The sequence below is a fragment of the Phyllobates terribilis genome, unplaced genomic scaffold (genome assembly GCF_046119375.1).
Source record: "Phyllobates terribilis strain yellow unplaced genomic scaffold, ASM4611937v1 Scaffold_3__8_contigs__length_932513732, whole genome shotgun sequence".
Taxonomy (NCBI): domain Eukaryota; kingdom Metazoa; phylum Chordata; class Amphibia; order Anura; family Dendrobatidae; genus Phyllobates; species Phyllobates terribilis.
This window is the reverse complement of record NW_027362763.1, coordinates 633,365,906-633,388,268: the sequence shown is the minus strand read 5'-3', so window position 1 is coordinate 633,388,268 and position 22,363 is coordinate 633,365,906.

Sequence of the window (22,363 nt, the reverse complement as noted above, 5' to 3'; positions counted from 1 at the left end):
GTCATTTTTCCGGCGTTTATCAGACTTTCAGATAGTGAAAATGTCAGTGAGCGTTCTGATTTCAGTTTCAGGGCGATTCGCCCAATGAGTCCTTGATATTTAGTCGTTTTCAGCCACTTTTCTGGATTTTTGAAAATTTCATTTTTTTGTGAAAATATCCACTAAATGAGGGAATAATATGTGTGAGGGTACCCCAGGAGACTTAAAAATGTGTGTGGGTAGAATATATATCCCACGGGGTAAAATTGAAAAAAGTAAAAACAAAAAATTTTTTGGACTTAGTCATTTTTCCGGCGTTTATCAGACTTTCAGATAGGGCAAATGTCAGTGAGCGTTCCGATTTCAGTTCCAGAGTGATTCGCCCAATGAGTCCTTGATATTTAGTCGTTTTCAGCCAATTTTCTGGATTTTTGAAAAGTTCACTTTTTTGTGAAAATGTCCACTAAATGAGGGAATAGTATGTGTGAGGGTACCCCAGCTGAGTTCCAAATGTGTGTGGGTAGAATAAGTATCCCACGGGGGTAAAATTTAAAAAAGTTGAAAAAATTTTTTTTTGTACTTAGTCATTTTTCCGGTGTTTATCAGACTTTCAGATAGGGGAAATGTCAGTGAGCGTTCCGATTTCAGTTCCAGAGCAATTTGCCCAATGAGTCCTTGATATTTAGTCGTTTTCAGCCAATTTTCAGGATTTTTGAAAATTTCACTTTTTTGTGAAAATATCCACTAAATGAGGGAATAATATGTGTGAGGGTACCCCAGCAGAGTTCCAAATGTGTGTGGGTAGAATATATATCCCACGGGGGTAAAATTGAAAAAAGTTGAAAAAAATTTTTTTTTGGACTTAGTTATTTTACCGGCGTTTATCAGACTTTCAGAAAGGGCAAATGACAGTGAGCGTTCCGATTTCAGTTCCAGAGCGATTCGCCCAATGAGTCCTTGATATTTAGTCGTTTTCAGACAATTTTCTGGATTTTTGAACATTTCACTTTTTTGTGAAAATATCCACTAAATGAGGGAATAATATGTGTGAGGGTACCCCAGGAGAGTTCCAAATGTGTGTGGGTAGAATATATATCCCACGGGAGTAAAATTGAAAAAAGCTGAAAATTGTTTTTTTTTGGACTTAGTCATTTTTCCGGCGTTTATTAGACTTTCAGATAGGGGAAATGTGAGTGAGCATTCCGATTTCAGTTCCAGAGCGATTCGCCCAATGAGTCCTTGATATTTAGTCATTTTCAGCCAATTTTCTGGATTTTTGAAAATTTCACTTTTTTGTGAAAATATCCACTAAATGAGGGAATAATATGTGTGAGGGTACCCCAGCTGAGTTCCAAATGTGTGTGGGTAGAATATGTATCCCACGGGGGTAAAATTTAAAAAAGTTTAAAAAAAATTTTTTTTGGACTTAGTCATTTTATCGGCGTTTATCAGACTTTCAGAGGGGGCAAATGTCAGTGAGCATTCCGATTACAGTTCCAGAGCGATTCGCCCAATGAGTCCTTGTTATTTAGTCGTTTTCAGCCAAATTTCTGGATTTTTGAAAATTTCACTTTTTTGTGAAAATATCCACTAAATGAGGGAATAATATGTGTGAGGGTACCCCAGGAGAGTTAAAAATGTGTGTGGGTAGAATATATATCCCACGGGGGTAAAATTGAAAAAAGTTGAAACAAATTTTTTTTTGGACTTAGTCATTTTACCGGCGTTTATCAGACTTTCAGATAGGGGAAATGTCAGTGAGCGTTCCGATTTCAGTTCCAGAGCGATTCGCCCAATGAGTCCTTGATATTTAGTCGTTTTCAGCCAATTTTGTGGATTTTTGAAAATTTCACTGTTTTGTGAAAATATCCACTAAATGAGGGAATAATATGTGTGAGGGTACCCCAGGAGAGTTCCAAATGTGTGTGGGTAGAATATATATCCCACGGGGGTAAAATTGAAAAAAGTTGACATTTTTTTTTGTACTTAGTCATTTTTCCGGCGTTTATCAGACTTTCAGATAAGGAAAATGTCAGTGAGCATTCCGCTTTCAGTTCCAGAGCGATTCGCCCAATGAGTCCTTGATATTTAGTCGTTTTCAGCCAATTTTCTGGATTTTTGAAAATTTCACTTTTTTGTGAAAATATCCACTGAATGAAGGAATAATATGTGTGAGGGTACCCCAGGAGAGTTCCAAATGTGTGTGGGTAGAATATATATCCCACGGGGGTAAAATTGAAAAAAGTTGAAAAAAAATTTTTTTTTGTACTTAGTTATTTTTCCGGCGTTTATCAGACTTTCAGATAGGGGAAATGTCAGAGAGCGTTCCGATTTCAGTTCCAGAGCGATTCGCCCAATGAGTCCTTGATATTTAGTCATTTTCAGCCAATTTTCTGGATTTTTGAAAATTTCACTTTTTTGTGAAAATATCCACTAAATGAGGGAATAATATGTGTGAGGGTGCCCCAGCAAAGTTCCAAATGTGTGTGGGCAGAATATATATCCCACGGGGGTAAAATTGAAAAAAGTTGAAACAAATTTTTTTTTGGACTTAGTCATTTTACCGGTGTTTATCAGACGTTCAGATAGGGCAAATGTCAGTGAGCATTCCGATTTCAGTTCCAGAGCGATTCGCCCAATGAGTCCTTGATATTTAGTCATTTTCAGCCAATTTTCTGGATTTTTGAAAATTTCTCTTTTTTTGTGAAAATATCCACTAAATGAGGGAATAATATGTGTGCGGGTACCCCAGGAGAGTTAAAAATATGTGTGGGTAGAATATATATCCCACGGGGTAAAATTGAAAAAAGTTAAAAAAAAAATTTTTTTGGACTTAGTCATTTTTCTGGCGTTTATCAGACTTTCAGATAGGGAAAATGTCAGTGAGCGTTCTGATTTCAGTTCCAGAGCGATTCGCGCAATGAGTCCTTGATATTTAGTCGTTTTCAGCCACTTTTCTGGATTTTTGAAAATTTCACTTTTTTGTGAAAATATCCTTTACATGAGGGAATAATATGTGTGAGGGTACCCCAGGAGAGTTAAAAATGTGTGTGGGTAGAATATATATCCCACGGGGTAAAATTGAAAAAAGTAAAAAAAAAATTTTTTTTGGACTTAGTCATTTTTCCGGCGTTTATCAGACTTTCAGAAAGGGGAAATGTCAGTGAGCGTTCTGATTTCAGTTCCAGAGCGATTCGCCCAATGAGTCCTTGATATTTAGTCGTTTTCAGCCAATTTTCTGGATTTTTGTAAATTTCACTTTTTTGTGATTATATCCACTAAATGAGGGAATAATATGTGTGAGGGCACCCCAGCACAGTTCCAAATGTGTGTGGGTAGAATATATATCCCACGGGGGTAAAATTGAAAAAAGTTGAAACAAATTTTTTTTTGGACTTAGTCATTTTACCAGCGTTTATCAGACTTTCAGATAGGGCAAATGTCAGTGAGCATTCCGATTTCAGTTCCAGAGCGATTCGCCCAATGAGTCCTTGATATTTAGTCGTTTTCAGCCAATTTTCTGGATTTTTGAAAATTTCTCTTTTTTTGTGAAAATATCCACTAAATGAGGGAATAATATGTGTGAGGGCACCCCAGCACAGTTCCAAATGTGTGTGGGTAGAATATATATCCCACGGTGGTAAAATTGAAAAAAGTTGAAAAATTTTTTTTTTTGGACTTAGTCATTTTTCTGGTGTTTATCAGACTTTCAGATTTGGCAAATATTAGTGAGCATTCCGATTTCAGTTCCCGAGCGATTCTTCCAATGAGTCCTTGATATTTGGTCGTTTTCAGCCAATTTTCTGGATTATTGAAAATTTCTCTTTTTTGTGAAAATATCCATTAAATGAGGGAATAATATGTGTGAGGGTACCCCAGGAGAGTTCCAAATGTGTTTGGGTAGAATATATATCCCACGGGGGTAAAATTGAAAAAAGTTGAAAAAAATTTTTTTGGACTGTCATTTTTCCGGTGTTTATCAGACTTTCAGATAGGGGAAATGTCAGTGAGCGTTCCGATTTCAGTTCCAGAGCGATTCGCCCAATGAGTCCTTGATATTTAGTCGTTTTCAGCCAATTTTCTGGATTTTTGAAAATTTCACTTTTTTGTGAAAATATGCACTAAATGAGGGAATAATATGTGTGAGGGTACTTCAGGAGAGTTCCAAATGTGTGTGGGTAGAATATATATCCCACGGGGGTAAAATTGAAAAAAGTTGAAAAAAATTTTTTTTGGACTGTCATTTTTCCGGTGTTTATCAGACTTTCAGATAGGGGAAATGTCAGTGAGAGTTCCGATTTCAGTTCCAGAGCGATTCGCCCAATGAGTCCTTGATATTTAGTCATTTTCAGCCAATTTTCTGGATTTTTGAAAATTTCACTTTTTTTGTGAAAATATCCACTAAATGAGGGAATAATATGTGTGAGGGTACCCCAGGAGAGTTCCAAATGTGTGTGGGTAGAATATATATCCCACGGGGGTAAAATTGAAAAAAGTTGAAAACATTTTTTTTTTGGACTTAGTCATTTTTCTGGTGTTTATCAGACTTTCAGATTTGGCAAATATTAGTGAGCATTCCGATTTCAGTTCCCGAGCGATTCGAACAATGAGTCCTTGATATTTAGTCATTTTCAGCCAATTTTCTGGATTATTGAAAATTTCTCTTTTTTGTGAAAATATCCACTAAATGAGGGAATAATATCTGTGCGGGTACCCCAGCAGAGTTCCAAATGTGTGTGGGTAGAATATTTATCCCACGGGGTAAAATTGAAAAAATTTGAAAAAATTTTTTTTTTTGGACTTAGTCATTTTTCCGGCGTTTATCAGACTTTCAGATAGGGGAACTGTCAGTGAGCATTCCGATTTCAGTTCCAGAGCGATTCGACCAATGAGTCCTTGATATTTAGTCGTTTTCAGCCAATTTTCTGGATTTTTTTTTTAAATTTCACTTTTTTGTGAAAATATCCACTAAATGAGGGAATAATATGTGTGAGGGTACCCCAGGAGAGTTCCAAATGTGTGTGGGTAGAATATATATACCACGGGGGAAAAATTGAAAAAAGTTGAAAAAATTTTTTTTTTGGAGTTAGTCATTTTTCTGGCGTTTATCAGACTTTCAGATAGGGGAAATGTCAGTGAGCGTCCTGATTTCAGTTCCAGAGCGATTCGCCCAATGAGTCCTTGATATTTAGTCGTTTTCAGCCAATATTTTGGATTTTTGAAAATTTCTCTTTTTTGTGAAATTATCCACTAAATGAGGGAATAATATGTGTGAGAGTACCCCAGGAGAGTTCCAAATGTGTGTCGGTAGAATATATATCCCAAGGGGGTAAAATTGAAAAAAGTTGAAATTTTTTTTTTTCTACTTAGTCATTTTTCCGACATTTATCTGACTTTCAGATAGGGGAAATGTCAGTGAGCGTTCTGATTTCAGTTCCAGAGCTATTCGCCCAATGAGTCCTTGATATTTAGTAGTTTTCAGCCAATTTTCTGGATTTTTGAAAATTTCACTTTTTTGTGAAAATATCCTCTAAATGAGGGAATAATATGTGTGAGGGTACCCCAGGAGAGTTCCAAATGTGTGTGGGTAGAATATATATCCCGCGGGGTAAAATTGAAAAAAAAATTTTTTTGGACTTAGTCATTTTTCCGGCGTTTATCAGACTTTCAGATAGGGCAAATGTCAGTGAGCGTTCTGATTTCAGTTCCAGAGCGATTTGCCCAATGTGTCCTTGATATTTAGTCGTTTTCAGCCAATATTTTCGATTTTTGAAAATTTCACTTTTTTGTGAAAATATCCACTAAATGAGGGAATAATATGTGTGAGGGTACCCCAGGAGAGTTCCAAATGTGTGTGGGTAGAATATATATCCAACGGGGGTAAAATTGAAAAAAGTTGAAAAAAATTATTTTTTGGACTTAGTCATTTTTCCGGCGTTTATCAGACTTTCAGATAGGGCAAATGTCAGTGAGCGTTCCAATTTCAGTTCCAGAGTGATTCGCCCAATGAGTCCTTGATATTTAGTCATTTTCAGCCAATTTTCTGAATTTTTGAAAATTTCACTTTTTGTGAAAATATCCACTAAATGAGGGAATAATATGTGTGAGGGTACCCCAGGAGAGTTAAAAATGTGTGTGGGTAGAATATATATCCCACGGGGGTAAAATTGAAAAAAGTCTAAAAATTTTTTTTTTTGGACTTAGTCATTTTTCTGGCGTTTATCAGACTTTCAGATTTGGGAAATATCAGTGAGCATTCCGATTTCAGTTCCAGAGTGATTCGCCCAATGAGTCCTTGATATTTAGTCGTTTTCAGCCAATTTTCTAAATTTTTGAAAATTTCACTTTTTTGTGAAAATATCCACTAAATGAGGGTATAATATGTGTGAGGTTACCCCAGGAGAGTTCCAAATGTGTGTGGGTAGAATATTTATCCCACGGGGGTAAAATTGAAAAAAGTTTAATTTTTTTTTTTCTACTTAGTCATTTTTCCGACGTTTATCAGACTTTCAGATAGGGCAAATGTCAGTGAGCGTTCCGATTTCAGTTCCAGAGCGATTCGCCCAATGAGTCCATGATATGTAGTCATTTTCAGCCAATTTTCTGGATTTTTGAAAATTTCACTTTTTTGTGAAAATATCCACTAAATGAGGGAATAATATGTGTGAGGGTACACCAGGAGAGTTCCAAATGTGTGTGGGTAGAATATATATCCCACGGGGGTAAAATTGAAAAAAGTTGAAACATTTTTTTTTTTGGACTTAGTCATTTTTTCGGCGTTTATCAGACTTTCAGGTAGGGGAAATGTCAGTGAGCATTCCGATTTCTGTTCCAGAGCGATTCGCCCAATGAGTCCTTGATATTTAGTCGTTTTCAGCCAATTTTCTGAATTTTTGAAAATTTCACTTTTTTGTGAAAATATCCACTAAATGAGGGAATAATATGTGTGAGGGTACCCCAGGAGAGTTAAAAATGTGTGTGGGTAGAATATATATCTAAAGGGGGTAAAATTGAAAAAAGTTGAAAAAATTTTTTTTTTTGGACTTAGTCATTTTTCCGGCGTTTATCAGACTTTCAGATAGGGGAAATGTCAGTGAGCATTCTGATTTCAGTTCCATAGCGATTCGCCCAATGAGTCCTTGATATTTAGTCGTTTTCAGCCAATTTTCTGGATTTTTGAAAATTTCACTTTTTTGTGAAAATATACACTAAATGAGGGAATAATATGTGTGAGGGTACCCCAGGAGAGTTCCAAATGTGTGTGGGTAGAATATATATCCCACGGGGTAAAATGGAAAAAAGTTGAAATAAATTTTTTTTTGGACTTAGTCATTTTTCGGGCGTTTATCAGACTTTCAGATAGGGCAAATGTCAGTGAGCATTCTGATTTCAGTTCCAGAGCGATTCGCCCAATGAGTCCTTGATATTTAGTCGTTTTCAGCCAATTTTCTGGATTTTTGAAAATTTCACTTTTTTGTGAAAATATGCACTAAAAGAGGGTATAATATGTGTGAGGGTACCCCAGGAGAGTTCCAAATGTGTGTGGGTAGAATATTTATCCCACGGGGTAAAATTGAAAAAAGTTGAAAAAATTATTTTTTTGGACTTAGTCATTTTTCCGGCGTTTATCAGACTTTCAGATAGGGCAAATGGCAGTGAGCGTTCCGATTTCAGTTCCAGAGCGATTCGCCCAATGAGTCCTTGATATTTAGTCGTTTTCAGCCAATTTTCTGGATTTTTGAAAATTTCACTTTTTTGTGAAAATATCCACTAAATGAGGGAATAATATGTGTGAGGGTACCCCAGGAGAGCTAAAAATGTGTGTGGGTAGAATATATATCCCACGGGGGTAAAATTGAAAAAAGTTTAAAAAGTTTTTTTTTTGGACAATCATTTTTCTGCCGTTTATCAGACTTTCAGATTTGGCAAATATCAGGGAGCATTCCGATTTCAGTTCCAGAGCTATTCGCCCAATGAGTCCTTGATATTTAGTCGTTTTCAGCCAATTTTCTTAATTTTTGAAAATTTCACTTTTTTGTGAAGATATGCACTAAAAGAGGGTATAATATGTGTGAGGGTACCCCAGGAGAGTTCCAAATGTGTGTGGGTAGAATATTTATCCCACGGGGTAAAATTGAAAAAAGTTGAAAAAATTATTTTTTTGGACTTAGTCATTTCTCTGGCGTTTATCAGACTTTCAGATAGGGGAAATGTCAGTGAGCATTCCGATTTCAGTTCCAGAGCGATTCGCCCAATGAGTCCTTGATATTTAGTCGTTTTCAGCCAATTTTCTGGATTTTTGAAAATTTCACTTTTTTGTGAAAATATCCACTAAATGAGGGAATAATATGTGTGAGGGTACCCCAGGAGAGTTCCAAATGTGTGTGGGTAGAATATATATACCACGGGGGTAAAATTGAAAAAAGTTGAAAACATCTTTTTTTTGGACTTAGTCATTTTTCCGGCGTTTATCAGACTTTCAGATAGGGCAAATGTCAGTGAGCGTTCCGATTTCAGTTCCAGAGCGATTCGCCCAATGAGTCCTTGATACTTAGTCATTTTCAGCCAATTTTCTGGATTTTTGAAAATTTCACTTTTTTGTGAAAATATCCACTAAATGAGGGAATAATATGTGTGAGGGTACCCCAGGAGAGTTCCAAATGTGTGTGGGTAGAATATATATCCCAAGGGGGTAAAATTGAAAAAAGTTGAAAAATTATTTTTTTTTTATTTAGTCATTTTTCTGGTGTTTATCAGACTTTCAGATAGGGGAAATGTCAGTGAGCATTCTGATTTCAGTTCCAGAGCGATTCGCCCAATGAGTTCTTGATATTTAGTCGTTTTCAGCCAATTTTCTGGATTTTTGAAAATTTCCCTTTTTTGTGAAAATATCCACTAAATGAGGGAATAATGTGTGTGAGGGTACCCCAGGAGAGTTCCAAAAGTGTGTGGGTAGAATATATATCCCACGCGGGTAAAATTGAAAAAAGTTGAAACATTTTTTATTTTTGGACTTAGTCATTTTTCCGGCATTTATCAGACTTTCAGATTGGGGAAATGTCAGTGAGCGTTCCGATTTCAGTTCCAGAGCGATTCGCCCAATGAATCCTTGATATTTAGTCGTTTTCAGCCAATTTTCTGGATTTTTGAAAATTTCACTTTTTTGTGAAAATATCCACTAAATGAGGGAATAATATGTGTGAGGGTACCCCAGGAGAGCTAAAAATGTGTGTGGGTAGAATATATATCCCACGGGGGTAAAATTGAAAAAAGTTTAAAAAATTTTTTTTTTGGACTTAGTCATTTTTCTGGCGTTTATCAGACTTTCAGATTTGGCAAATATCAGGGAGCATTCCGATTTCTGTTCCAGAGCTATTCGCCCAATGAGTCCTTGATATTTAGTCGTTTTCAGCCAATTTTCTGAATTTTTGAAAATTTCACTTTTTTGTGAAAATATGCACTAAAAAAGGGTATAATATATGTGAGGGTACCCCAGGAGAGTTCCAAATGTGTGTGGGTAGAATATATATACCACGGGGGTAAAATTGAAAAAAGTTGAAAACATCTTTTTTTTGGACTTAGTCATTTTTCCGGCGTTTATCAGACTTTCAGATAGGGCAAATGTCAGAGAGCGTTCCGATTTCAGTTCCAGAGCGATTCGCCCAATGAGACCTTGATATTTAGTCATTTTCAGCCAATTTTCTGGATTTTTCAAAAATTTCACTTTTTTGTGAAAATATCCACTAAATGAGGGAATAATATGTGTGAGGGTACCCCAGGAGAGTTCCAAATGTGTGTGGGTAGAATATATATCCCAAGGGGGTAAAATTGAAAAAAGTTGCAAAATTATTTTTTTTTTATTTAGTCATTTTTCTGGCGTTTATCAGACTTTCAGATAGGGGAAATGTCAGTGAGCATTCTGATTTCAGTTCCAGAGCGATTCGCCCAATGAGTCCTTTATATTTAGTCGTTTTCAGCCAATTTTCTGGATTTTTGAAAATTTCCCTTTTTTGTGAAAATATCCACTAAATGAGGGAATAATGTGTGTGAGGGTACCCCAGGAGAGTTCCAAATGTGTGTGGGTAGAATATATATCCCACGCGGGTAAAATTGAAAAAAGTTGAAACATTTTTTATTTTTGGACTTAGTCATTTTTCCGGCATTTATCAGACTTTCAGATTGGGGAAATGTCAGTGAGCGTTCCGATTTCAGTTCCAGAGCGATTCGCCCAATGAATCCTTGATATTTAGTCGTTTTCAGCCAATTTTCTGGATTTTTGAAAATTTCACTTTTTTGTGAAAATATCCACTAAATGAGGGAATAATATGTGTGAGGGTACCCCAGGAGAGTTCCAAATGTGTGTGGGTAGAATATTTATCCCACGGGGTAAAATTGAAAAAAGTTGAAAAAATTATTTTTTTGGACTTAGTCATTTTTCCGGCGTTTATCAGACTTTCAGATAGGGCAAATGTCAGTGAGCGTTCCGATTTCAGTTCCAGAGCGATTCGCCCAATGAGTCCTTGATATTTAGTCATTTTCAGCCAATTTTCTGGATTTTTGAAAATTTCACTTTTTTGTGAAAATATCCACTAAATGAGGGAATAATATGTGTGAGGGTACCCCAGGAGAGTTCCAAATGTGTGTGGGTAGAATATATATCCCAAGGGGGTAAAATTGAAAAAAGTTGAAAAATAATTTTTTTTTTATTTAGTCATTTTTCTGGCGTTTATCAGACTTTCAGATAGGGGAAATGTCTGTGAGCATTCTGATTTCAGTTCCAGAGCGATTCGCCCAATGAGTCCTTGATATTTAGTCATTATCAGCCAATTTTCTGAATTTTTGAAAATTTCACTTTTTTGTGAAAATATCCACTAAATGAGGGAATAATATGTGTGAGGGTACCCCAGGAGAGTTAAAAATGTGTGTGGGTAGAATATATATCCCACGGGGGTAAAATTGAAAAAAGTCTAAAAAATTTTTTTTTTGGACTTAGTCATTTTTCTGGCGTTTATCAGACTTTCAGATTTGGGAAATATCAGAGAGCATTCCGATTTCAGTTCCAGAGCGATTCGCCCAATGAGTCCTTGATATTTAGTCGTTTTCAGCCAATTTTCTAAATTTTTGAAAATTTCACTTTTTTGTGAAAATATCCACTAAATGAGGGAATAATATGTGTGAGGGTACCCCAGGAGAGTTCCAAATGTGTGTGGGTAGAATATATATCCCAAGGGGGTAAAATTGAAAAAAGTTGAAAAATTTTTTTTTTTTTATTTAGTCATTTTTCTGGCGTTTATCAGACTTTCAGATTTGGGAAATATCAGTGAGCATTCCGATTTCAGTTCCAGAGCGATTCGCCCAATGATTCCTTGATATTTAGTCGTTTTCAGCCAATTTTCTAAATTTTTGAAAATTTCACTTTTTTGTGGAAATATCCACTAAATGAGGGTATAATATGTGTGAGGGTACCCCAGGAGAGTTCCAAATGTGTGTGGGTAGAATATTTATCCCACGGGGTAAAATTGAAAAAAGTTGAAAACATCTTTTTTTTGGACTTAGTCATTTTTCTGGCGTTTATCAGACTTTCAGATAGGGGAAATGTCAGTGAGCATTCCGATTTCAGTTCCAGAGCGATTCGCCCAATGAGTCCTTGATATTTAGTCGTTTTCAGCCAATTTTCTGGATTTTTGAAAATTTCACTTTTTTGTGAAAATATCCACTAAATGAGGGAATAATATGTGTGAGGGTACCCCAGAAGAGTTCCAAATGTGTGTGGGTAGAATATATATACCACGGGGGTAAAATTGAAAAAACTTGAAAACATCTTTTTTTTGGACTTAGTCATTTTTCCGGCGTTTATCAGACTTTCAGATAGGGCAAATGTCAGTGAGCGTTCCGATTTCAGTTCCAGAGCGATTCGCCCAATGAGTCCTTGATATTTAGTCATTTTCAGGCAATTTTCTGGATTTTTGAAAATTTCACTTTTTTGTGAAAATATCCACTAAATGAGGGAATAATATGTGTGAGGGTACCCCAGGAGAGTTCCAAATGTGTGTGGGTAGAATATATATCCCAAGGGGGTAAAATTGAAAAAAGTTGAAAAATTATTTTTTTTTTATTTAGTCATTTTTCTGGCGTTTATCAGACTTTCAGATAGGGGAAATGTCTGTGAGCATTCTGATTTCAGTTCCAGAGCGATTCGCCCAATGAGTCCTTGATATTTAGTCATTATCAGCCAATTTTCTGAATTTTTGAAAATTTCACTTTTTTGTGAAAATATCCACTAAATGAGGGAATAATATGTGTGAGGGTACCCCAGGAGAGTTAAAAATGTGTGTGGGTAGAATATATATCCCACGGGGGTAAAATTGAAAAAAGTCTAAAAAATTTTTTTTTTGGACTTAGTCATTTTTCTGGCGTTTATCAGACTTTCAGATTTGGGAAATATCAGAGAGCATTCCGATTTCAGTTCCAGAGCGATTCGCCCAATGAGTCCTTGATATTTAGTCGTTTTCAGCCAATTTTCTAAATTTTTGAAAATTTCACTTTTTTGTGAAAATATCCACTAAATGAGGGTATAATATGTGTGAGGGTACCCCAGGAGAGTTCCAAATGTGTGTGGGTAGAATATTTATCCCACGGGGTAAAATTGAAAAAAGTTGAAAAAATTATTTTTTTGGACTTAGTCATTTTTCTGGCGTTTATCAGACTTTCAGATAGCGCAAATGTCAGTGAGCATTCCGATTTTAGTTCCAGAGCGATTCGCCCAATGAGTCCTTGATATTTAGTCGTTTTCAGCCAATTTTCTGGATTTTTGAAAATTTCACATTTTTGTGAAAATATCCACTAAATGAGGGAATAATATGTGTGAGGGTACCCCAGGAGAGTTCCAAATGTGTGTGGGTAGAATATATATCCCAAGGGGGTAAAATTGAAAAAAGTTGAAAAATTATTTTTTTTTTATTTAGTCATTTTTCTGGCGTTTATCAGACTTTCAGATTTGGGAAATATCAGTGAGCATTCCGATTTCAGTTCCAGAGCGATTCGCCCAATGATTCCTTGATATTTAGTCGTTTTCAGCCAATTTTCTAAATTTTTGAAAATTTCACTTTTTTGTGGAAATATCCACTAAATGAGGGTATAATATGTGTGAGGGAACCCCAGGAGAGTTCCAAATGTGTGTGGGTAGAATATTTATCCCACGGGGTAAAATTGAAAAAAGTTGAAAACATCTTTTTTTTGGACTTAGTCATTTTTCCGGCGTTTATCAGACTTTCAGATAGGGCAAATGTCAGAGAGCGTTCCGATTTCAGTTCCAGAGCGATTCGCCCAATGAGTCCTTGATATTTAGTCATTTTCAGCCAATTTTCTGGATTTTTGAAAATTTCACTTTTTTGTGAAAATATCCATTAAATGAGGGAATAATATGTGTGAGGGTACCCCAGGAGAGTTCCAAATGTGTGTGGGTAGAATATATATCCCAAGGGGGTAAAATTGAAAAAAGTTGAAAAATTATTTTTTTTTTATTTAGTCATTTTTCTGGCGTTTATCAGACTTTCAGATAGGGGAAATGTCAGTGAGCATTCTGATTTCAGTTCCAGAGCGATTCGACCAATGAGTCCTTGATATTTAGTCGTTTTCAGCCAATTTTCTGGATTTTTGAAAATTTCCCTTTTTTGTGAAAATATCCACTAAATGAGGGAATAATGTGTGTGAGGGTACCCCAGGAGAGTTCCAAATGTGTGTGGGTAGAATATATATCCCACGGGGGTAAAATTGAAAAAAGTTTAAAAAATTTTTTTTTTGGACTTAGTCATTTTTCTGGCATTTTTCAGACTTTCAGATTTGGCAAATATCAGGGAGCATTCCGATTTCAGTTCCAGAGCTATTCGCCCAATGAGTCCGTGATATTTAGTCGTTTTCAGCCAATTTTCTGAATTTTTGAAAATTTCACTTTTTTGTGAAAATATGCACTAAAAGAGGGTATAATATGTGTGAGTGTACCCCAGGAGAGTTCCAAATGTGTGTGGGTAGAATATTTATCCCACGGGGTAAAATTGAAAAAAGTTGAAAAAATTATTTTTTTGGACTTAGTCATTTTTCCGGCGTTTATCAGACTTTCAGATAGCGCAAATGTCAGTGAGCATTCCGATTTTAGTTCCAGAGCGATTCGCCCAATGAGTCCTTGATATTTAGTCGTTTTCAGCCAATTTTCTGGATTTTTGAAAATTTCCCTTTTTTGTGAAAATATCCACTAAATGAGGGAATAATGTGTGTGAGGGTACCCCAGGAGAGTTCCAAATGTGTGTGGGTAGAATATATATCCCACGCGGGTAAAATTGAAAAAAGTTGAAACATTTTTTATTTTTGGACTTAGTCATTTTTCCGGCATTTATCAGACTTTCAGATTGGGGAAATGTCAGTGAGCGTTCCGATTTCAGTTCCAGAGCGATTCGCCCAATGAATCCTTGATATTTAGTCGTTTTCAGCCAATTTTCTGGATTTTTGAAAATTTCACTTTTTTGTGAAAATATCCACTAAATGAGGGAATAATATGTGTGAGGGTACCCCAGGAGAGCTAAAAATTTGTGTGGGTAGAATATATATCCCACGGGGGTAAAATTGAAAAAAGTTTAAAAAATTTTTTTTTTGGACTTAGTCATTTTTCTGGCGTTTATCAGACTTTCAGATTTGGCAAATATCAGGGAGCATTCCGATTTCAGTTCCAGAGCTATTCGCCCAATGAGTCCTTGATATTTAGTCGTTTTCAGCCAATTTTCTGAATTTTTGAAAATTTCACTTTTTTGTGAAAATATGCACTAAAAGAGGGTATAATATAAGTGAGGGTACCCCAGGAGAGTTCCAAATGTGTGTGGGTAGAATATTTATCCCACGGGGTAAAATTGAAAAAAGTTGAAAAAATTATTTTTTTGGACTTAGTCATTTTTCTGGCGTTTATCAGACTTTCAGATAGGGGAAATGTCAGTGAGCATTCCGATTTCAGTTCCAGAGCGATTCGCCCAATGAGTCCTTGATATTTAGTCGTTTTCAGCCAATTTTCTGGATTTTTGAAAATTTCACTTTTTTGTGAAAATATCCACTAAATGAGGGAATAATATGTGTGAGGGTACCCCAGAAGAGTTCCAAATGTGTGTGGGTAGAATATATATACCACGGGGGTAAAATTGAAAAAACTTGAAAACATCTTTTTTTTGGACTTAGTCATTTTTCCGGCGTTTATCAGACTTTCAGATAGGGCAAATGTCAGTGAGCGTTCCAATTTCAGTTCCAGAGCGATTCGCCCAATGAGTCCTTGATATTTAGTCATTTTCAGGCAATTTTCTGGATTTTTGAAAATTTCACTTTTTTGTGAAAATATCCACTAAATGAGGGAATAATATGTGTGAGGGTACCCCAGGAGAGTTCCAAATGTGTGTGGGTAGAATATATATCCCAAGGGGGTAAAATTGAAAAAAGTTGAAAAATTATTTTTTTTTTATTTAGTCATTTTTCTGGCGTTTATCAGACTTTCAGATAGGGGAAATGTCTGTGAGCATTCTGATTTCAGTTCCAGAGCGATTCGCCCAATGAGTCCTTGATATTTAGTCATTATCAGCCAATTTTCTGAATTTTTGAAAATTTCACTTTTTTGTGAAAATATCCACTAAATGAGGGAATAATATGTGTGAGGGTACCCCAGGAGAGTTAAAAATGTGTGTGGGTAGAATATATATCCCACGGGGGTAAAATTGAAAAAAGTCTAAAAAATTTTTTTTTTGGACTTAGTCATTTTTCTGGCGTTTATCAGACTTTCAGATTTGGGAAATATCAGAGAGCATTCCGATTTCAGTTCCAGAGCGATTCGCCCAATGAGTCCTTGATATTTAGTCGTTTTCAGCCAATTTTCTAAATTTTTGAAAATTTCACTTTTTTGTGAAAATATCCACTAAATGAGGGTATAATATGTGTGAGGGTACCCCAGGAGAGTTCCAAATGTGTGTGGGTAGAATATTTATCCCACGGGGTAAAATTGAAAAAAGTTGAAAAAATTATTTTTTTGGACTTAGTCATTTTTCCGGCGTTTATCAGACTTTCAGATAGCGCAAATGTCAGTGAGCATTCCGATTTTAGTTCCAGAGCGATTCGCCCAATGAGTCCTTGATATTTAGTCGTTTTCAGCCAATTTTCTGGATTTTTGAAAATTTCCCTTTTTTGTGAAAATATCCACTAAATGAGGGAATAATGTGTGTGAGGGTACCCCAGGAGAGTTCCAAATGTGTGTGGGTAGAATATATATCCCACGCGGGTAAAATTGAAAAAAGTTGAAACATTTTTTATTTTTGGACTTAGTCATTTTTCCGGCATTTATCAGACTTTCAGATTGGGGAAATGTCAGTGAGCGTTCCGATTTCAGTTCCAGAGCGATTCGCCCAATGAATCCTTGATATTTAGTCGTTTTCAGCCAATTTTCTGGATTTTTGAAAATTTCACTTTTTTGTGAAAATATCCACTAAATGAGGGAATAATATGTGTGAGGGTACCCCAGGAGAGCTAAAAATTTGTGTGGGTAGAATATATATCCCACGGGGGTAAAATTGAAAAAAGTTTAAAAAATTTTTTTTTTGGACTTAGTCATTTTTCTGGCGTTTTTCAGACTTTCAGATTTGGCAAATATCAGGGAGCATTCCGATTTCAGTTCCAGAGCTATTCGCCCAATGAGTCCTTGATATTTAGTCGTTTTCAGCCAATTTTCTGAATTTTTGAAAATTTCACTTTTTTGTGAAAATATGCACTAAAAGAGGGTATAATATGTGTGAGGGTACCCCAGGAGAGTTCCAAATGTGTGTGGGTAGAATATTTATCCCACGGGGTAAAATTGAAAAAAATGGAAAAAATTATTTTTTTGGACTTAGTCATTTTTCCGGCGTTTATCAGACTTTCAGATAGGGCAAATGTCAGTGAGCGTTCCGATTTCAGTTCCAGAGCGATTCGCCCAATGAGTTCTTGATATTTAGTCGTTTTCAGCCAATTTTCTGGATTTTTGAAAATTTCACTTTTTTGTGAAAATATCCACTAAATGAGGGAATAATATGTGTGAGGGTACCCCAGGAGAGTTAAAAATGTGTGTGGGTAGAATATATATCCCACGGGGGTAAAATTGAAAAAAGTTTAAAAAATTTTTTTTTTGGACTTAGTCATTTTTCTGGCGTTTATCAGACTTTCAGATTTGGCAAATATCAGGGAGCATTCCGATTTCAGTTCCAGAGCTATTCGCCCAATGAGTCCTTGATATTTAGTCGTTTTCAGCCAATTTTCTGAATTTTTGAAAATTTCACTTTTTTGTGAAAATATCCACTAAATGAGGGTATAATATGTGTGAGGGTACCCCAGGAGAGTTCCAAATGTGTGTGGGTAGAATATTTATCCCACGGGGTAAAATTGAAAAAAGTTGAAAACATCTTTTTTTTGGACTTAGTCATTTTCCCGGCGTTTATCAGACTTTCAGATAGCGCAAATGTCAGTGAGCGTTCCGATTTTAGTTCCAGAGCGATTCGCCCAATGAGTCCTTGATATTTAGTCGTTTTCAGCCAATTTTCTGGATTTTTGAAAATTTCACTTTTTTGTGAAAATATCCACTAAATGAGGGAATAATATGTGTGAGGGTACCCCAGGAGAGTTCCAAATGTGTGTGGGTAGAATATATATCCCAAGGGGGTAAAATTGAAAAAAGTTGAAAAATTATTTTTTTTTTATTTAGTCATTTTTCTGGCGTTTATCAGACTTTCAGATAGGGGAAATGTCTGTGAGCATTCTGATTTCAGTTCCAAAGCGATTCGCCCAATGAGTCCTTGATATTTAGTCATTTTCAGCCAATTTTCTGAATTTTTGAAAATTTCACTTTTTTGTGAAAATATCCACTAAATGAGGGAATAATATGTGTGAGGGTACCCCAGGAGAGTTAAAAATGTGTGTGGGTAGAATATATATCCCACAGGGGTAAAATTGAAAAAAGTTTAAAAAATTTTTTTTTTGGACTTAGTCATTTTTCTGGCGTTTATCAGACTTTCAGATTTGGCAAATATCAGGGAGCATTCCGATTTCAGTTCCAGAGCTATTCGCCCAATGAGTCCTTGATATTTAGTCGTTTTCAGCCAATTTTCTGAATTTTTGAAAATTTCACTTTTTTGTGAAAATATGCACTAAAAGAGGGTATAATATAAGTGAGGGTACCCCAGGAGAGTTCCAAATGTGTGTGGGTAGAATATTTATCCCACGGGGTAAAATTCAAAAAAGTTGAAAAAATTATTTTTTTGGACTTAGTCATTTTTCTGGCGTTTATCAGACTTTCAGATAGGGGAAATGTCAGTGAGCATTCCGATTTCAGTTCCAGAGCGATTCGCCCAATGAGTCCTTGATATTTAGTCGTTTTCAGCCAATTTTCTGGATTTTTGAAAATTTCACTTTTTTGTGAAAATATCCACTAAATGAGGGAATAATATGTGTGAGGGTACCCCAGAAGAGTTCCAAATGTGTGTGGGTAGAATATATATACCACGGGGGTAAAATTGAAAAAACTTGAAAACATCTTTTTTTTGGACTTAGTCATTTTTCCGGCGTTTATCAGACTTTCAGATAGGGCAAATGTCAGTGAGCGTTCCGATTTCAGTTCCAGAGCGATTCGCCCAATGAGTCCTTGATATTTAGTCATTTTCAGGCAATTTTCTGGATTTTTGAAAATTTCACTTTTTTGTGAAAATATCCACTAAATGAGGGAATAATATGTGTGAGGGTACCCCAGGAGAGTTCCAAATGTGTGTGGGTAGAATATATATCCCAAGGGGGTAAAATTGAAAAAAGTTGAAAAATTATTTTTTTTTTATTTAGTCATTTTTCTGGCGTTTATCAGACTTTCAGATAGGGGAAATGTCTGTGAGCATTCTGATTTCAGTTCCAGAGCGATTCGCCCAATGAGTCCTTGATATTTAGTCATTATCAGCCAATTTTCTGAATTTTTGAAAATTTCACTTTTTTGTGAAAATATCCACTAAATGAGGGAATAATATGTGTGAGGGTACCCCAGGAGAGTTAAAAATGTGTGTGGGTAGAATATATATCCCACGGGGGTAAAATTGAAAAAAGTCTAAAAAATTTTTTTTTTGGACTTAGTCATTTTTCTGGCGTTTATCAGACTTTCAGATTTGGGAAATATCAGAGAGCATTCCGATTTCAGTTCCAGAGCGATTCGCCCAATGAGTCCTTGATATTTAGTCGTTTTCAGCCAATTTTCTAAATTTTTGAAAATTTCACTTTTTTGTGAAAATATCCACTAAATGAGGGTATAATATGTGTGAGGGTACCCCAGGAGAGTTCCAAATGTGTGTGGGTAGAATATTTATCCCACGGGGTAAAATTGAAAAAAGTTGAAAAAATTATTTTTTTGGACTTAGTCATTTTTCCGGCGTTTATCAGACTTTCAGATAGCGCAAATGTCAGTGAGCATTCCGATTTTAGTTCCAGAGCGATTCGCCCAATGAGTCCTTGATATTTAGTCGTTTTCAGCCAATTTTCTGGATTTTTGAAAATTTCCCTTTTTTGTGAAAATATCCACTAAATGAGGGAATAATGTGTGTGAGGGTACCCCAGGAGAGTTCCAAATGTGTGTGGGTAGAATATATATCCCACGCGGGTAAAATTGAAAAAAGTTGAAACATTTTTTATTTTTGGACTTAGTCATTTTTCCGGCATTTATCAGACTTTCAGATTGGGGAAATGTCAGTGAGCGTTCCGATTTCAGTTCCAGAGCGATTCGCCCAATGAATCCTTGATATTTAGTCGTTTTCAGCCAATTTTCTGGATTTTTGAAAATTTCACTTTTTTGTGAAAATATCCACTAAATGAGGGAATAATATGTGTGAGGGTACCCCAGGAGAGCTAAAAATTTGTGTGGGTAGAATATATATCCCACGGGGGTAAAATTGAAAAAAGTTTAAAAAATTTTTTTTTTGGACTTAGTCATTTTTCTGGCGTTTTTCAGACTTTCAGATTTGGCAAATATCAGGGAGCATTCCGATTTCAGTTCCAGAGCTATTCGCCCAATGAGTCCTTGATATTTAGTCGTTTTCAGCCAATTTTCTGAATTTTTGAAAATTTCACTTTTTTGTGAAAATATGCACTAAAAGAGGGTATAATATGTGTGAGGGTACCCCAGGAGAGTTCCAAATGTGTGTGGGTAGAATATTTATCCCACGGGGTAAAATTGAAAAAAATGGAAAAAATTATTTTTTTGGACTTAGTCATTTTTCCGGCGTTTATCAGACTTTCAGATAGGGCAAATGTCAGTGAGCGTTCCGATTTCAGTTCCAGAGCGATTCGCCCAATGAGTTCTTGATATTTAGTCGTTTTCAGCCAATTTTCTGGATTTTTGAAAATTTCACTTTTTTGTGAAAATATCCACTAAATGAGGGAATAATATGTGTGAGGGTACCCCAGGAGAGTTAAAAATGTGTGTGGGTAGAATATATATCCCACGGGGGTAAAATTGAAAAAAGTTTAAAAAATTTTTTTTTTGGACTTAGTCATTTTTCTGGCGTTTATCAGACTTTCAGATTTGGCAAATATCAGGGAGCATTCCGATTTCAGTTCCAGAGCTATTCGCCCAATGAGTCCTTGATATTTAGTCGTTTTCAGCCAATTTTCTGAATTTTTGAAAATTTCACTTTTTTGTGAAAATATCCACTAAATGAGGGTATAATATGTGTGAGGGTACCCCAGGAGAGTTCCAAATGTGTGTGGGTAGAATATTTATCCCACGGGGTAAAATTGAAAAAAGTTGAAAACATCTTTTTTTTGGACTTAGTCATTTTCCCGGCGTTTATCAGACTTTCAGATAGCGCAAATGTCAGTGAGCGTTCCGATTTTAGTTCCAGAGCGATTCGCCCAATGAGTCCTTGATATTTAGTCGTTTTCAGCCAATTTTCTGGATTTTTGAAAATTTCACTTTTTTGTGAAAATATCCACTAAATGAGGGAATAATATGTGTGAGGGTACCCCAGGAGAGTTCCAAATGTGTGTGGGTAGAATATATATCCCAAGGGGGTAAAATTGAAAAAAGTTGAAAAATTATTTTTTTTTTATTTAGTCATTTTTCTGGCGTTTATCAGACTTTCAGATAGGGGAAATGTCTGTGAGCATTCTGATTTCAGTTCCAAAGCGATTCGCCCAATGAGTCCTTGATATTTAGTCATTTTCAGCCAATTTTCTGAATTTTTGAAAATTTCACTTTTTTGTGAAAATATCCACTAAATGAGGGAATAATATGTGTGAGGGTACCCCAGGAGAGTTAAAAATGTGTGTGGGTAGAATATATATCCCACGGGGGTAAAATTGAAAAAAGTTTAAAAAATTTTTTTTTTGGACTTAGTCATTTTTCTGGCGTTTATCAGACTTTCAGATTTGGCAAATATCAGGGAGCATTCCGATTTCAGTTCCAGAGCTATTCGCCCAATGAGTCCTTGATATTTAGTCGTTTTCAGCCAATTTTCTGAATTTTTGAAAATTTCACTTTTTTGTGAAAATATGCACTAAAAGAGGGTATAATATATGTGAGGGTACCCCAGAAGAGTTCCAAATGTGTGTGGGTAGAATATATATACCACGGGGGTAAAATTGAAAAAAGTTGAAAACATCTTTTTTTTGGACTTAGTCATTTTTCCGGCGTTTATCAGACTTTCAGATAGGGCAAATGTCAGTGAGCGTTCCGATTTCAGTTCCAGAGCGATTCGCCCAATGAGTCCTTGATATTTAGTCATTTTCAGGCAATTTTCTGGATTTTTGAAAATTTCACTTTTTTGTGAAAATATCCACTAAATGAGGGAATAATATGTGTGAGGGTACCCCAGGAGAGTTCCAAATGTGTGTGGGTAGAATATATATCCCAAGGGGGTAAAATTGAAAAAAGTTGAAAAATTATTTTTTTTTTATTTAGTCATTTTTCTGGCGTTTATCAGACTTTCAGATAGGGGAAATGTCTGTGAGCATTCTGATTTCAGTTCCAGAGCGATTCGCCCAATGAGTCCTTGATATTTAGTCATTTTCAGCCAATTTTCTGAATTTTTGAAAATTTCACTTTTTTGTGAAAATATCCACTAAATGAGGGAATAATATGTGTGAGGGTACCCCAGGAGAGTTAAAAATGTGTGTGGGTAGAATATATATCCCACGGGGGTAAAATTGAAAAAAGTCTAAAAAATTTTTTTTTTGGACTTAGTCATTTTTCTGGCGTTTATCAGACTTTCAGATTTGGGAAATATCAGAGAGCATTCCGATTTCAGTTCCAGAGCGATTCGCCCAATGAGTCCTTGATATTTAGTCGTTTTCAGCCAATTTT